We start from the raw sequence: 14,186 nt of genomic DNA, 5'->3' as shown, positions 1-14,186 counted from the left end.
ATTAATCATTAATTGTCATTAATGTCAGCTATAATCATTAATACTCTCACCTTCCCCCCCTACTCACAAGGCAGGCAATATGCTCGACCTCATCTTTACTAGATGCTGTTCTTCCACTAACCTCATTGCAACTCCCCTCCGAGTCTCCGACCACTGCCTTGTATCCTTTTCCCTCTCGCTCTCATCCAACACTTCCCACACTGCCCCTACTCGGATGGTATCGCGCCGTCCCAACCTTCGCTCTCTCTCCCCCGCTACTCTCTCCTCTTCCATCCTATCATCTCTTCCCTCTGCTCAAACCTTCTCCAACCTATCTCCTGATTCTGCCTCCTCAACCCTCCTCTCCTCCCTTTCTGCATCCTTTGACTATCTATGTCCCCTATCTTCCAGGCCGGCTCGGTCCTCCACTCCCGCTCCGTGGCTTGACGACTCATTGCGAGCTCACAGAACAGGGCTCCGGGCAGCCGAGCGGAAATGGAGGAAAACTCGCCTCCCTGCGGACCTGGCATCCTTTCGCTCCCTCCTCTCTACATTTTCCTCCTCTGTCTCTGCTGCTAAAGCCACTTTCTACCACTCTAAATTCCAAGCATCTGCCTCTAACCCTAGGAAGCTCTTTGCCACCTTCTCCTCCCTCCTGAATCCTCCTCCCCCTCCCCCTCCTCCCTCCTCTCTGCAGATGACTTCGTCAACCATTTTGAAAAGAAGGTCGACGACATCCGATCCTCGTTTGCTAAGTCAAACGACACCGCTGGTTCTGCTCACACTGCCCTACCCTTTGCTCTGACCTCTTTCTCCCCTCTCTCCAGATGAAATCTCGCGTCTTGTGACGGCCGGCCGCCCAACAACCTGCCCGCTCGACCCTATACCCTCCTCTCTTCTCCAGACCATTTCCGGAGACCTTCTCCCTTACCTCACCTCGCTCATCAACTCATCCCTGACCGCTGGCTACGTCCCTTCCGTCTTCAAGAGAGCGAGAGTTGCACCCTTCTGAAAAACCTACACTCGATCCCTCCGATGTCAACAACTACAGACCAGTATCCCTTCTTTCTTTTCTCTCCAAAACTCTTGAACGTGCCGTCCTTGGCCAGCTCTCCCGCTATCTCTCTCAGAATGACCTTCTTGATCCAAATCAGTCAGGTTTCAAGACTAGTCATTCAACTGAGACTGCTCTTCTCTGTATCACGGAGACGCTCCGCACTGCTAAAGCTAACTCTCTCTCCTCTGCTCTCATCCTTCTAGACCTATCGGCTGCCTTCGATACTGTGAACCATCAGATCCTCCTCTCCACCCTCTCCGAGTTGGGCATCTCCGGCGCGGCCCACGCTGGATTGCGTCCTACCTGACAGGTCGCTCCTACCAGGTGGCGTGGCGAGAATCTGTCTCCTCACCACGCGCTCTCACCACTGGTGTCCCCAGGGCTCTGTTCTAGGCCCTCTCCTATTCTCGCTATACACCAAGTCACTTGGCTCTGTCATAACCTCACATGGTCTCTCCTATCATTGCTATGCAGACGACACACAATTAATCTTCTCTTTTCCCCTTCTGATGACCAGGTGGCGAATCGCATCTCTGCATGTCTGGCAGACATATCAGTGTGGATGACGGATCACCACCTCAAGCTGAACCTCGGCAAGACGGAGCTGCTCTTCCTCCCGGGAAGGACTGCCCGCTCCATGATCTCGCCATCACGGTTGACAACTCCATTGTGTCCTCCTCCCAGAGCGCTAAGAACCTTGGCGTGATCCTGGACAACACCCTGTCGTTCTCAACTAACATCAAGGCGGTGGCCCGTTCCTGTAGGTTCATGCTCTACAACATCCGCAGAGTACGACCCTGCCTCACAGGAAGCGGCGCAGGTCCTAATCCAGGCACTTGTCATCTCCCGTCTGGATTACTGCAACTCGCTGTTGGCTGGGCTCCCTGCCTGTGCCATTAAACCCCTACAACTCATCCAGAACGCCGCAGCCCGTCTGGTGTTCAACCTTCCCAAGTTCTCTCACGTCACCCCGCTCCTCCGCTCTCTCCACTGGCTTCCAGTTGAAGCTCGCATCCGCTACAAGACCATGGTGCTTGCCTACGGAGCTGTGAGGGGAACGGCACCTCAGTACCTTCAGGCTCTGATCAGGCCCTACACCCAAACAAGGGCACTGCGTTCATCCACCTCTGGCCTGCTCGCCTCCCTACCACTGAGGAAGTACAGTTCCCGCTCAGCCCAGTCAAAACTGTTCGCTGCTCTGGCTCCCCAATGGTGGAACACACTCCTCACGACGCCAGGACAGCGGAGTCAATCACCACCTTCCGGAGACACCTGAAACCCCACCTCTTTAAGGAATACCTAGGATAGGATAAAGTAATCCTTCTCACCCCCTTAAAAGATTTAGATGCACTATTGTAAAGTGGCTGTTCCACTGGATGTCATAAGGTGAATGCACCAATTTGTAAGTCGCTCTGGATAAGAGCGTCTGCTAAATGACTTAAATGTAAATGTAAATGTAATAAGTTCACCAACAGTTCCGTTTGCTAATTAAAAACACATTTAGAACGCACTACAAATGTTAGGCTACAAGAGGCGGCAACGTTAAATATGGTAAAGTTAGTTTGAGGTTTAAAGTTAGATATATCTCCGAATATCTGTCGAATATCCAACCTCTATGTTGGCCGTCATTGTAAATAAGAATTTGTTCTTAACTGACTTGCCTTAGGTTAAATAAATAAGAACACGGTTGTCAGTTTTTTTTGCTGGCTACACAGACAGAATTATTGCATTTTGGCAGATAGGGATCAATCATCCAGCGCGAGGTAGAGAGAGGATTGAAAACTAATTCTGAACTCTTTGGTAGAGATGCTGTGAAATTCCACTGGAGCAGTGCGAGAATGCGTGCATGCATAACCTACGGTAATTACCCTGTTTTGACCCTACACTTAATACAGACTGACATTTATTTTGCGATGCCCGGCCATTAGAAGTGACCGGAGTTTGTTGGAGGCTTGCCTTTTAATGGAAATTTTACGGTATATGGACAGATCCTAGATCAGCATTCCTCCTCTTAGACGCTTTGTGGAAATGGCCCTTGGTCAAAACTACTGGATATGTGTATGTCCACTTTTCCTATACTTAACCACTGCTCTGAATACAATACGTAGCTGCAGCCCACAGACAATTTGCTGGATTCCATATTGACTGCTCTTCACTCTGCCTATGATTTTTGCCACATTTCTTACACCTATCCAATCATTTCAGATCTACAGGAGTGCCTAGGGCTTAGGATCTAGGGGTAGAGCATATGTGTGGCCAGGCTAGTGTCTCTACTCTCTCTCCTGCTCACCCCTAGCAGGTTTCTTGGAATGTAGCCCTCTCGGTCTCCGCAGCGGGCCCACCACCACTCTCTCGTCCTTGTCCTCGCGCCGCAGCACCGTCATGCAGTCGCCTTCCTGGAAGGCCAGCTCGTCATCGTCCTCAGCGTCGTAGTCCCACAGGGCGTACACCACCCCACGGTTCACGATGCCCATCTTCTCCTGTACACCTGCATCAACACAAAGTCACACCCAACTCGTCAGGAACAAGACGTTAAGATTCAATTTCCGCTAAAACGTGTTATGGAGGGCAGAATGTTAGAGTAGATGAGGGTAGCTACATTTTGTAAACCAGTGGAGGGGTCGAGTGCAAAAACGGGGAAAAAAGAGTAGACTGTTGATAATGGGATAAGATAAAGGGTGAGTCGGTCAAGGACCGATGCAGACAAGGTGGTAGATTGTACGACAAGCGACAGGTTTATTCAGAGTGAAGATATCTGGTACAGCGTATATACGGGCCCCTCTGTTAGCTCATCAGAGTCTAGCATAAAGGAACCTTGCTAACAGTGAGTACAAGCATCACATACACAACAGAAAGTAGGTTGATTTCTAGGAGATCGGATCTTCGGATTGGATCAGGCTGGGGTATAGTCATCCGGCATTGGCTCTGTTGTCTGTCCGTCATCGTAGAATCCTTCCATGCCTGTTCTTGGTCGTCACACCATGTTCAGCTGAAAAGGAGATCTGGTGTGTGCGCTATCTTCAGTCACACAATGTTCGGCTGGGAGGGAGATTATGTGTGTGTGCTAGTTTGTCTCTAAGTCTAGGCTTTCTGCCAATCTGTGGGTGTCTTATCTGGGTGTCCTCGGCAGCTATGTGTGTACTGTATGTGCGTCGTCCCTGTCTTCTGGGGTCAGTGTGTAAGAGCGTATGCGTCCCTGTCCTGTCCTCAAGAGTCCGTGTGTAATGTGTGTGCGTCCCTATCTTCAGGGGAGTTGTGGCCGAACTGCCGGCTAGCACCTGTGGCTAGGAGTATCCTGTTGTGACAGTGTTCTGGATGATCAAAGTGAGTGTGTGTGTGAGAGATATCCTGTATGGGGCCCAACCTGTTTTACTATGAAAATACGTTGTCCCAGCTATAGTAGTGTAATGTCACCTACATAAGAATTAGCAGTCCTCTACAAGACACACTGATTGTTTTGAGCAAGTAATGTTTGTGCTTGGTCTCCAGTCAGATTACACCAGCAGTCTCACCGTAGAGGAACTGGGAGCACACTGTGCGTAGCCCTCCTCCATCTCCTCGCACTTGTCTGCCGCTGTCTGCATGTCACTGTAGGTGGTGGCGAACACAGCAGCCCCGGACTCCACCAGGAACTTACACACCTGCACATTGTTACAGGAGGCCGCACAGTGCAGCGGAGTCCTGGGAGAGAGACAGACACGGAGAGGTAAGAGTGAGGTAGGAATGGAAGGAGGTAGAGAGGAGGTCATCGGGAGAAGGAGATAAGAGGGAACAAAGTGGGAGAGTTGGAGGAGATAAGAGCAAGAGGAGGGGTGAGGGAGAGAAGGAGGGGAGAGATAAAAAAAAACGAACTCTTATAATAGTGGGCGACTGGATAACATCATTCACATGAAAACATTGGATGTGACGTGCTACTGGTTGATGGGGGTGACAACAGCTTTTATAAAGCTACTGTAAAGTGACAACAACCACTATAAAGTTACTGTAAAGGGACAACGGCAACTAAAGTGACAATGGCTCACCAGCCATCGCTGTCGGCAGCATTGGCGTTCACGCCAAACTGCACCAGGAACTTGACAGGTCGGTCCTCTTGCCCTGCAGGAGTGGAGTGAGGGGTGTAGATGCTTCACAATTACAATATAAAAATGCAGTGACATATGCTAGCTATGGTCATCGAAATTGTTAAAAGGTTTTAAAATGAATTATAATAAGTGCAACAGTTGGACAATGGATATCCTCCAAACTTTTAGAAATTGTATTATCCATCAGATATTGACTACATTATAGCACATAAAACATTTTACTGGCTCAGACAAATAATGACTGCAGTTCAGAGACTTTGGTGAAAATGCAGGTATTCAATTTGTCCAATATAAACATTTTAATATTGTGTCAGGTATTTTTTTTGGTGTGTGTTAAAAATATAATGATATGTGCATCATATGCAGAAATACACTGGATGTACTTGCATATATGACACATTAACATAAAGGGGTGGAACAGGACTGCTTCATTAATTACTGTTGTCACATTCTCGTGCATAATTCAACAAGTGTGTCAATAGCAGGATACCCTCGGATAAAAAAAATCAACACGCTTCGCTTTAGAATACACCTACATAAACATACTTTAACTTGTTTGCGAAATCGGACATAATATCACTATAATCCGAGTGTTCATTTTCGAGAAGTTGCGTTATTTCAGGGAAATCTAATTCGTTAACATTTTGTTCTCTTTTTTCCTCAACTGGATTAAATTATTACTTTTCAATTCCACAAAAAAATAATACCCATCAAAATAAAGTTATATTTATTCGCTTTCTTGTGATGTAAGTGACGAGACTGTTAAATCCCAGACGAAGCTTTAGCGTTCTTATAGTCAACAGAAAGCCAATGTATTCCATTGAGCCCATTTCAGCCATTACCGGGGGTGTTTGACAGGCCAATACAAACATTTCCGCAGTCGTAATGTTAACGGGGAAAAAATACAGGCACAAGCAAGAGTATGAAAGAGTCGCAGGAGTAAAATGAAAACCATCAATCCAACTAGATTTAAGTGACGAGTAGGGCTGTGGCGGTCATGAAATGTTGTGAGCCAGTTATTGTCATTCAAAAGACTACCGGTTTCACGGTAACTGACAGTTAATTTAACAAACATGTTTAGCATCTCCAGACCTCCAATCATACAGCCGCATACAACCCGCTGATGTGCGCCTTTGGAACATCTACATTTTTTGTTGTTGTTAAGTCTAAGAAATATATTTAATATACACTATCACAATAAATCCATTATTTATTTTAGGCAGGTCTAAAACATGATTATGAAGAAAATATATTTCAGAAGAACAGAATGATTTGACCTAGGTACATTATTTGGCTATGCGCCATAGGCTGTAGGCTAGTTCATTTAGCAAACAAGATATGTTTATAATTCCTGTGCTATTATTTTATACAGTATTACATGGTTTTATAGTAATAAGAATAGAATTTAACTTAGTGTGCCATAGGAAAGTATTCAGACCCCTTGACTATTTCCACAGTTTATGTTACAGCCTTATTCTAAAATGTATTAAATATTATTTTCCCCTCAGCAATCTACACGCAATAATGACAAAGCGAAAAGTGTTTTTAGAAATTGTTGCCAATTTATAAAATAAAAAAAATGAAATATCACATTTACATAAGTATTCAGACCAGGGAATAGGAGACTAGCCAGGATCGAGGGAAAGATGAATGGAGCAAAATACAGAGAGATCCTTGTTGAATACCTGCTCCAGTGAACTCAGGACCTCAGACCGGGCGAAGGTTCACCTTCCAACAGGTCAACGACCCTAAGCACACAGTCAAGACAACGCAGGAGTGGCTTCTGGACAAGTCTCTGAATGTCTTTGAGTGGCCCAGCCCGGACTTGAACCCAATCGAACATGTCTGGAGAGATCTGAAGAATAGTTGTGCAGCATCGCTCACCATCCATCCTAACAGAGCTTGAGAGGATCTGCAAAGATGAATAGGAGAAAATCCCCAAATACAGGTGTGCCATGCTTTCATACCCAAGAAGACTCGAGGCTGTAATCGTTGCCAAAGATGCTTTAACAAAATACAGTGTAAAGTGTCTGAATACTTATGTAAATATTTTTTCAATGTCATTATGGGGTATTGCATGTAGATTGATGAGAAAAGGGAAACAAATGTAGTCCATCTTAGAATAAGGCTGTAAAGTAACAAAATGTGGAAAAAGTCAAGGGGTCAGAATAGTTCCGAATGCACTGTTGCTGAATATTGCTGATATTTTTCCTATTCCGGAGCGAGTGCACATATGAAGTGGCTTTGTTGAGTGTAAAAGTGACCATTTGAAACAGGTCCTATACACTAGATTTAGAGTTATTTGATAACTTTAGTTGTGATGATGGGGTGCATGATGCGACTGTAGGCCACTGATGATTAAAGTCGCAAATAAAAGTTGTTCCTTGCCTCAGACTGCACATGCTGTCCTCTCATCAAGCAATCATATTTTCACCCATCAATTTAGTCTTGACTAATACAGTACCAGTCAAAGGTTTGGACACACCTACTCATTCCAGGGTTTTTCTTTATTTGTGCTATTTTCTACATTGTATAATAATAGTGAAGTCGTCAAAACTATCAAATAACACATATGGAATCATGTAGTAACCAAAAAAGTGTTAAAGTAAAATATATTTTGATTTGTTTATGTAAAATTAGTATCGATTTAGAATGAATTGCCCCTTATCAAATGGCCAGGAACAGGGGCAAAAAACATCTGCTCTCGAATAGTGAATGGAGGCCGCTTTCCTGCCATGGCGGACTGGTAGGCTACTCCAGATTTATAGTGGAGCATGTGCTTAATATGAGCAGCTGAAAATAAATATAGTAGCAGTATCCTCTTCAGTGGCAACCATCAAAACCCTGCTTTCACACTGGATTACATATAGAAAAGTCTGGGCTTATAAGAACACGCAAGTCTGGGCTTATAAGAACACGCATTTCATATACAGGCCCACATGAGCTCTAATTTGCATGTTGGGGTTTTGAAAAAATCATCACCTCAGAAAGCGCTGTCCATTTTGTTGCGTTAGGCTTTGAAACAACATCCACAATGACCATGTTTTCCAGTGAGTTTCAAGCTGTTGTTGAACTTCTTTCTTCAAATTGATCAATCACAGTGCGGTGAGTTTGAAAAACACTGTTCTGATAAATGTTTGATGTGATTTTCAATTGCATTTATGTCCGAGTGGTTAGACTAGAGGGACAATAGAGCGCTGAGTACCAGGCGAGTTGGGTACAACCAACGCATGTCCAGAGTGCATAAAAGGAGATAACCTTGACTCAACGGTTACATGGAATTTTACTGGGGTCATGACTCATGACTGCCGGTGTGGAGGTAATATGGTCACTGCAACAGCCATACTGGCAAGTGGATTTTACACCCTTCAAACACAGAGGACTGAAAAAGACAGATCCTCTGGTGGGCGTACATATTGTATACAGATGAAGTCGGAATTTTACATACACTTAGGTTGGAGTCGTTAAAACTCGTTTCTCAACCACTCCACAAATTTCTTGTTAACAAACTATAGTTTTGGCAAGTCGGTTAGGACATCTACTTTGTGTATGACACAAGTCATTTTTTCAACGATTGTTTACAGACAGATTATTTCACTTATAATTTACTGCATTACAATTCCAGTGGGTCAGAAGTTTACATACACTAAGTTGACTGTGCCTTTAAACAGCTTGGACAATTCCAGAAAATGATGTAGTCGATTTACAAGCTTCTGATAGGTTAATTGACATAATTTGAGTCAATTGGAGGTGTACCTGTGGATGTATTTCAAGGCCTTCAAACTCAGTGCCTCTTTGCTTGACATCATGGGACAATCTAAAGAAATCAGCCAAGACCTCAGAAAAAAATTGTAGACCTCCACAAGTCTGGTTCATCCTTGGGAGCAATTTCCAAATGCTTGAAGGTACCACGTTTATCCGGTACAAACAATAGTACGCAAGTATTAACACCATGGGACCATGCAGCCGTCATATCGCTCAGGAAGAAGACGCGTTCTGTCTCCTAGAGTTGAGCGTACTTTGGTGCGAAAAGTGCAAATCAATCCCAGAACAACAGCAAAGGATCTTGTGAAGATAATGGAGGAAACAGGTACAAAAGTATCAATATCCACAGTAAAACGAGTCCTATATCGACATAACCTGAAAGGCCGCTCAGCAAGGAAGATGCCACTGCTCCAAAACCACAATAAAAAAGCCATTTTGCAACCGCACATGGGGACAAAGATGGTACTTTTTGGAGAAATGTCCTCTGGTCTGATGAAACAAAAATAGAACTGTTTGGCCATAATGACCATCGTTATGTTATGAGGAAAAAGGGAAATGCTTGCAAGCCGAAGAACACCATCTCAATTGTGAAGCACAGGGGTGGCAGCATCATGTTGTGGGAGTGCTTTGCTGCAGGAGGGACTGGTGCACTTCACTCTCTCTCTGATGGTGTATGGAAAACCAGTCATCTCCCATTTTCTCCATTATGTGTTTTAAAAAATATATATTTGCACTAACTCTTGACTTGTGGTTGTGTGGCTCTTTAATAAATGTTGGCAGATTGGGATAGGTTTGCATGTCGTTACCGCTGGTCAGCTCCCAATGTTTTTAAGCTGCGGCCTGGACCCAGGGCCATATGGCCAGGCTCACGTGACTTTACTATTGAATCAGCGTAGCAGTAGCAACCCTCCCCCGTTCCCAACCCCCACTGTGCTGAGCATTACTCTGGGAGCAGAAAAAAAACAGTACTGGGTGAAAAACGAACACAACCCAGTCACTGAAAAGTTCACATTTTCATATGGCATTCGGGACAATGGGAAATGTCATTGGAAATCTCCACCGACAGCCACGGAGCAGTACTTTTGACTAATCGCCTAATGGATTTATGAATAGCGTAAATGTAGCAGCAAGAAGATTGTGTATGTCTGTCTGTGTGCTTGCTTACTGGTCACTTACTGTTACTGGGAACAGTTGTAAAGGCCCTCCGTAACCTCAGAGGTGGGATGAGTTTAACAACGGTAATCAATGACATTTGGAACCAGAAAACAGAGTTCGGTGGAGCCTATCAACTAATCTGTTATTTACTACCTGTATCACCCCTGACCCTGCTAAATAATTGTGTTGTTTCCACAAAATGTGTCCCCCAAATAACTGGTGTCACTTTTTGGTGCCAACCTTGGCTGATACCCCACTTATAGATGGGATGTCCTTGCAAGTTGAGTAAAAATCAAGTCTCAGTTCACATAACCAAGTGACGGAACAGCCTGAAATAGATTTCGCCTTAGCACCTCGTTTATGAATTCTACCAGGGCTAACAATAATCTCCCAGGATTGACATATATAAAGAAATACAAGATGTTGGGCCAACACCATAGGGCTCCCAAGAGGAACAGGCAGGCATGCGGAGTTATATCTCTCTCACCATCATTACAGTTTAACAATGCAGGATCATTGTTCTTCAAATAATAGTTAGAATTCTTGTTTTGTGTCTACTTTCCAACCCGTGTTCAACTAGCAAAATGACACAACTGATAAGGCAACTATCTTCTTCTTCACTGGGTTCAACTGTTGTTGTCAAGATATGTGATCCACTCATTAGTCAAGATTTGTTTTAGAGAACTGGTTTAAACAAGAAAAGGAAAATGTTTAGATGTTGTTGTGGATTACATGTTGGCTCCAATTCACACATCACTAGGGTATACTACAGTATACTAGGGTGAACACAGTAACCATGTACTCTACCATGTCCAAGGTCTATGAGGACAGTCATCCTCACTTGGAAACACAAGGAAATCTGACCGATTAAGATTCTGTTCCCGATTTTGCCTTTGCAAATGTAATCACCAAAGCATATATATATATATATATATATATATATATATATATATATATATATATATATATATATATATATATATATATTTATTATCTATCTAACCTTTATTTAACTTGGTAAGTCATTTAAGAACAAATTCTTATTTACAATGAAGGCCTACACTGGCCAAACCCGGACGATTGTGCGCCCCCCTTTGGGAGTTAATCACAGCCGATGATGAAATATGACTTTCCATAAGTGAAATAGGCTATTCCCACTAGGCACAAACTGTTTTTTATTTTTTTATAAAAAATTTTGTACTTTTTTTCTCCCCAATTGGTAATCACATTCTTGTCCCATCGTTGCAACTCCCCTACGGACTCGGGAGATGCAAAGGTCAAGAGCCATGCGTCCTCCAAAACACAACCCCGCCGAGCCACAGTGCTTCTTGACACACAGCTCGCTTAACACTTCCATGTTAAGCGAGCTGTGTGTCAAGAAGCACTGTGGCTCGGCCGCACCAATTTGTTGGAGGAAACATCGTCCAACTGGCGACCGTCGTCAGCTTGCAGTCGCCAGCTTGCAGGCGCCCGTCGTCAGCTTGCAGTCGCCAGCTTGCAGGCGCCCGTCGTCAGCTTGCAGTCGCCAGCTTGCAGGCGCCCGTCGTCAGCTTTCAGTCGCCAGCTTGCAGGAGCCCGTCGTCAGCTTGCAGGCGCCTGGCCTGCCACAAGGAGTCGCTAGAGCGCGATGGGACAAGGAAATCCTGGCCGGCCAAACCCTCCCCTAACTCGGACAATGCTGGGCCAACTGTGCGCCGCCTCATGGGTCTCCCGGTCACAGCCGGCAGTGACACAGCCTGAGATCGAACCCGGGGCTGTAGTAACGCCTCAAGCACTGCGATGCTGTGCCTTAGACCGCTGCACCACTCGGAAGGCTGATGTTTTTTATGAGATCACAATCAATCAATTTACATTTACATTTACATTTAAGTCATTTAGCAGACGCAGAGCGACTTACAAATTGGTGCATTCACCTTATGACATCCAGTGGAACAGCCACTTTACAATAGTGCATCTAAATCTTTTAAGGGGGGTGAGAAGGATTACTTTATCCTATCCTAGGTATTCCTTAAAGAGGTGGGGTTTCAGGTGTCTCCGGAAGGTGGTGATTGACTCCGCTGTCCTGGCGTCGTGAGGGAGTTTGTTCCACCATTGGGGGGCCAGAGCAGCGAACAGTTTTGACTGGGCTGAGCGGGAACTGTACTTCCTCAGTGGTAGGGAGGCGAGCAGGCCAGATGTGGATGAACGCAGTGCCCTTGTTTGGGTGTAGGGCCTGATCAGAGCCTGGAGGTACTGAGGTGCCGTTCCCTCACAGCTCCGTAGGCAAGCACCATGGTCTTGTAGCGGATGCGAGCTTCAACTGGAAGCCAGTGGAGAGAGCGGAGGAGCGGGGTGACGTGAGAGAACTTGGGAAGGTTGAACACCAGACGGGCTGCGGCGTTCTGGATGAGTTGTAGGGGTTTAATGGCACAGGCAGGGAGCCCAGCCAACAGCGAGTTGCAGTAATCCAGATGGGAGATGACAAGTGCCTGGATTAGGACCTGCGCCGCTTCCTGTGTGAGGCAGGGTCGTACTCTGCGGATGTTGTAGAGCATGAACCTACAGGAACGGGCCACCGCCTTGATGTTAGTTGAGAACGACAGGGTGTTGTCCAGGATCACGCCAAGGTTCTTAGCGCTCTGGGAGGAGGACACAATGGAGTTGTCAACCGTGATGGCGAGATCATGGAACGGGCAGTCCTTCCCCGGGAGGAAGAGCAGCTCCGTCTTGCCGAGGTTCAGCTTGAGGTGGTGATCCGTCATTCACACTGATATGTCTGCCAGAGATGCGATTCGCCACCTGGTCATCAGAAGGGGGAAAGGAGAAGATTAATTGTGTGTCGTCTGCATAGCAATGATAGGAGAGACCATGTGAGGTTATGACAGAGCCAAGTGACTTGGTGTATAGCGAGAATAGGAGAGGGCCTAGAACAGAGCCCTGGGGGACACCAGTGGTGAGAGCGTGTGGTGAGGAGACAGATTCTCGCCACGCCACCTGGTAGGAGCGACCTGTCAGGTAGGACGCAATCAGCGTGGGCCGCGCCGGAGATGCCCAACTCGGAGAGGGTGGAGAGGAGGATCTGATGGTTCACAGTATCGAATGCAGCCGATAGGTCTAGAAGGATGAGAGCAGAGGAGAGAGAGTTAGCTTTAGCAGTGCGGAGCACCTCCGTGATACAGAGAAGAGCAGTCTCAGTTGAATGACTAGTCTTGAAACCTGACTGATTTGGATCAAGAAGGTCATTCTGAGAGAGATAGCGGGAGAGCTGGCCAAGGACGGCACGTTCAAGAGTTTTGGAGAGAAAAGAAAGAAGGGATACTGGTCTGTAGTTGTTGACATCGGAGGGATCGAGTGTAGGTTTTTTCAGAAGGGGTGCAACTCTCACTCTCTTGAAGACGGAAGGGACGTAGCCAGCGGTCAGGGATGAGTTGATGAGCGAGGTGAGGTAAGGGAGAAGGTCTCCGGAAATGGTCTGGAGAAGAGAGGAGGGGATAGGGTCGAGAATTTGACACTCATTTGATTTACACACAAAAAGGCAATTGTCAAAAACATTATCACCATGTCATCCAATAATGTTGTGTATGGACAGCATAGCGTACACTTGGATTGTGTTAGACAACCACAAACCTTTAAATTGGGATTTTACTTGTGTGTGTGGTCCATTGAAGCTTTTCTTGCAAAATATGGTGTAGTAGCCTAATTGGCAGTTAACCTCATATGCATGCAGCATGATTTTAAACCATTCTTTAATTTCTGAAATGTCATTCCTGTAATTGCTGGACTATTAAGCGCACCTGAATATAAACCGCACCCACTGAATTATTAAAAAAGATGTATTTTGAATATAAATAAGCCGCACATGTCTATAAGCCGCAGGTGCCTACCGGTACATTGAAACAAATTAACTTTACACAGCCTTTAAACGAAACACGGCTTGTAACAAAAATTAAAACAGTAGCCTACCAAGAAAGTCATTGGTCACCATCTTCCTCCTCCTGTGCACTGAAACCACTGAAGTCATCTCCTTCTGTGTCGGTGTTGAATAGCCTCAGAATTGCTTCATCCGATGTTGGATCGTTTTCATTGTCGCTCTCCTCACTTTCATCCGGAGGCAAATACCCCGCTGAGCTCATGCTGCCCCCTTCAACACGCAGCAGTCCAGCCTTTCG

The 14,186-nt window shown here is 45.6% G+C and overlaps 1 pseudogene; it reads right to left on the bottom strand.

The window, feature by feature from the left end:
* Nucleotides 1-3,269: 3,269 nt before the first annotated feature.
* On the bottom strand, nt 3,270-7,009 carry LOC118365728 (apoptosis-stimulating of p53 protein 2-like; annotated as a pseudogene).
* Between the last annotated feature and the right edge of the window lie 7,177 nt (nt 7,010-14,186).

This window comes from Oncorhynchus keta, chromosome 32 (genome assembly GCF_023373465.1).
Source record: "Oncorhynchus keta strain PuntledgeMale-10-30-2019 chromosome 32, Oket_V2, whole genome shotgun sequence".
In the NCBI taxonomy this organism is placed as follows: domain Eukaryota; kingdom Metazoa; phylum Chordata; class Actinopteri; order Salmoniformes; family Salmonidae; genus Oncorhynchus; species Oncorhynchus keta.
This window is presented reverse-complemented; position numbering and strand designations above follow the sequence as displayed.